At 30.4% G+C, this 3,661-nt stretch overlaps 1 pseudogene; it reads right to left on the reverse strand.

The window, feature by feature from the left end:
• Nucleotides 1–1,071: 1,071 nt before the first annotated feature.
• Nucleotides 1,072–3,661, reverse strand: part of LOC107696346 (phospholipid hydroperoxide glutathione peroxidase, mitochondrial-like) — a 7,999-nt pseudogene continuing 5,409 nt past the window's right edge.

The raw sequence follows: 3,661 nt of genomic DNA on the forward strand, positions 1-3,661 counted from the left end.
CACACACACACACACACACACACACACACACACACACACACACACACACACACACACACACACACACACACGCGTTCAAGACGCTTATCAACTATAGTTATTTATTCAAGGTGACTATCAAGACACTTAGAGGGGACAATCCGCATGAAGGGTCAGCAAATTGACAAAACATTTTTGTTATAATACAGCTGAAATAAAATTACATTTAAGAAGAAAAATTATTTATTTCTTATTTCAGTTAGTTATCAAAGCAACATTAATATTTTTTGTTACTAAACTTACTAACTGGAAATATAAAAAAAAAAAAAAAAAAAAAAAAAAGAAAAACTAAAAATTAATCAAATAGTAATACTTAAAAAAAGTCAAAAGCATAAAACTACAAAATAAATAAATAAATAAAAACTGAAAGTATTAAAAAAAAATCTAAATTTTAATAAAAACTATTGTTATAAATTATACTAACATAACTAGGCAAAAATGGCAACAAAATTCACAAAATATCCCAAATATTAAAAATGAAAAGGGAAAAAAGTGAATTTCCTTCTTTTATCTCATTATTTGCCATCAGCCATCCAAATCATTTTTAATGTAAAATGCATTTATGTCGTCAAGTCTTGTGCATTACAGCTATTTTTGTATTTAATGCTGATTTTTAGCAGTCATGATTCCACTTCGTTAATTTAAATAAATTTCATTTGATTTATGAAGTTATTTCAGGGTTTCTCGAAATGGAATTTGCAAGGGAGGTAATAAATAATTTATCAAATAATACTAATATAAAATTAAATAATAATATAATTACATAATAATTTTAATAACTACAATAAAACATTTACTGAAAAAAGCAACTTCTGGGCTTTAACTACTACATCTGACTAATAGGGCTATTATGAATTATTCATGTGGATTGGGTCACATTTCAACATGAATATGACGATCAAAAAGCAGCCCAATTTACCTGCACTCCCATATATGACCTGATTTAATCTGAAAATTCTGAATCTCTAAACATCACTCAGTCTAGTAAAGGAAAACATTCATACTTTGTAAAAGAGGCAGCCACACAGGAAGTTCTGACGCTACTCTTTAATCATTACAGCTGTTCATTAGTAAAGCTTCTTCAGATACACGAGTGATTTCAGTGCAGTTCAGCTCCTCTCTGCTCAGCGGCTGGACATCGCAGGGGCTTCCCAGAGAATTTGCACGCCGGAGGACATCAGGCCGTCCCCACCTGAGCACAGGCTTGAGGAACGGCCGTCACACATCTGGGCTTCACCCTGCCAACATCCAGCCATGGACCAGAGAGGAGATGCACATCTACAAACACATGGGACGGAGATCGGGTCTGATCCAAATGGCTACAGGTACTTGGGAAGATCCTTTTCAACAACCTGATGGGACAAAAAAACATTGGACTTAATTTTTTTTTTATTTAAGATTTAATTATTATACATTTAATAAAATGAATAAAATAAATGTAATTGTTTATTTAATTTTTAAAAATATCAAAATGTTATACAATTTTATAAAAATTAAAACAAATTCAAATAAATTTAATAAATGTAGCTTCATTTTTTATAAATAGAAAAATATTTAAAATTTTTTATACAATTTAAAAAACAAATTAATTTAATAAAATCAATAATTGTTTAATTTTATAGATCTACAACATTTGTTTTATAAAATTTAAAACAAATACAAATGCAATGAATTTAAAAATGTTATGCATTTCTAATCTTTTAAACAGACACATTATACAAATTGTATACAATTTTATTTAAATTTTACTACATTTAATAAATTCATATGTATATTATAATTATGTTATAAATCCATAATTTAAAACAAAAATATATTTAATAAAATAAATGTAATTATACCTAATAAAATTTAAAACATTTAAACAAACACAATTTTCTCAAGTAAATTTTTCTCAGATGGACTATTTATTCACCCTTATGCCGCTTCAAACCTATATGACTTGGAATGACATTAGGGTGATTAAATGACGACACAATGTTATTTTTGGGTGAAATTATTTTTTATCGACTTACGCTTGGATCGTCCATCGGTCCATACCTCTTCACAACCTGACCTTCTCTGTCAATGAGGAACTATGATAAAAACAACAGTTATGAGGTCAGAGAATCAGAGAATAAATACCATCTATTAACATACAACTATTTAAAAAAGCAGTGTTACCTTAGTGAAATTCCACTTGATGTTGCTGCGGAAATAAAACCGTTTCATGCCAAATGATCAGTGCATTACAGAGTAAGTTCATCAATTTAAAAAGACATAATACATCTTCAGTAAAAATGTCCGATTCCATATATTAAAGAATTACACAGCCCTTCATCGTAAAAAAAGATATTTCTGCAAATTTGCATAAGAGAATAAGTGACAACTAAGAATAAACAAACCAGTCAGACTCACTTTCCCAGAGTTCCTCTGCCTTTGGGCTGCTCCTTCATCCATTTCCAGAGCGGATGAGCTCCGTCGCCGTTCACCTCGATCTTACTGAAGAGCTCAAACTCTGCATTGTAGCCTTTGGCAAACTCCTTGATCTCCGCCTCTGTTCCAGGCTCCTGTAAAACACACAACACCTCGCTGCTGGATTACAAAACTGAGCACTTAAAGCTGAAGAACCACTGTAAGTCTGTGAGGAGCGTTTGAGTACTGTGACAATCAAGTTAAAGTGGCTATAAATGCTTAATAATATGCAGGGAAGATCAGTCATTCACAGTTCCGTATGCAAATATTGTGGTGACATCATCGCCGCCGGTTACATTCTGACGCTGAACATTCTGAGAGTCAGAGGGAGATTTTCTTTGAACTTAAATCAGAATGTTTGAAGAACACTGTAATATTAAGAACTCTAACAGCACACAGTGTTTTGCACATTCATTTCTTAAAATTAAATGAATACATAAATACACAAACACACATATTAAATAAATAAATGCACACACATACATACATATATATATATACACTACCGGTCAAAAGTTTGGGATCAGTAAGACTTGTAATGTTTTTTAAAGAAGTCTCTTCTGCTCATCAAGGCTGCATTTATTTGATCATAAATACAGGAAAAAAAACAGTAATCTTGCTAAATGTTATTACAATATAAAATAATGGTCTCTATTTTAATATACTTTAAAATATAATTTATTTCTGTGATGCAAAGCTGAATTTCCATCAGCCATTACTCCAGTATAAAGGGTCACTTGACCCTTCAGAAATCATTCTAATATGCTGATTTATTATTAGAATTATCAACAGTTGTGCTGCCAAATATTTTTTTGGAAACTGCGATACTTTTTACGAGATTCTTTGATGAATAAAAAGTTAAAAAGAACAGCATTTATTCAAAATATAAATCGTCTTTGCTATCACTTCTTATCAATTTAACATCCTTGCTGAATAAAAGTTTTAATTTCTTTAAAGAAAAGAAAGAATAAACATTTTCTGACCCCAAACTTTTGAACTGTAGTGTATATTGCTAGAAAAGATTTCTATTTTAATTAAATGCTCTTCTTTTTAACTTTTTATTCATCAAAGAAACCTGAAAAAAAGTATCACAGGTTCCCAAAAAATATGAAGCAGCAACAGTTTCCAGCACTGATAATAAATCAGCATATTAGAATGATTTCTGAAG

Source organism: Sinocyclocheilus anshuiensis, unplaced genomic scaffold (assembly GCF_001515605.1).
Source record: "Sinocyclocheilus anshuiensis isolate Anshui unplaced genomic scaffold, SAMN03320099.WGS_v1.1 scaffold217, whole genome shotgun sequence".
Classification (NCBI taxonomy): domain Eukaryota; kingdom Metazoa; phylum Chordata; class Actinopteri; order Cypriniformes; family Cyprinidae; genus Sinocyclocheilus; species Sinocyclocheilus anshuiensis.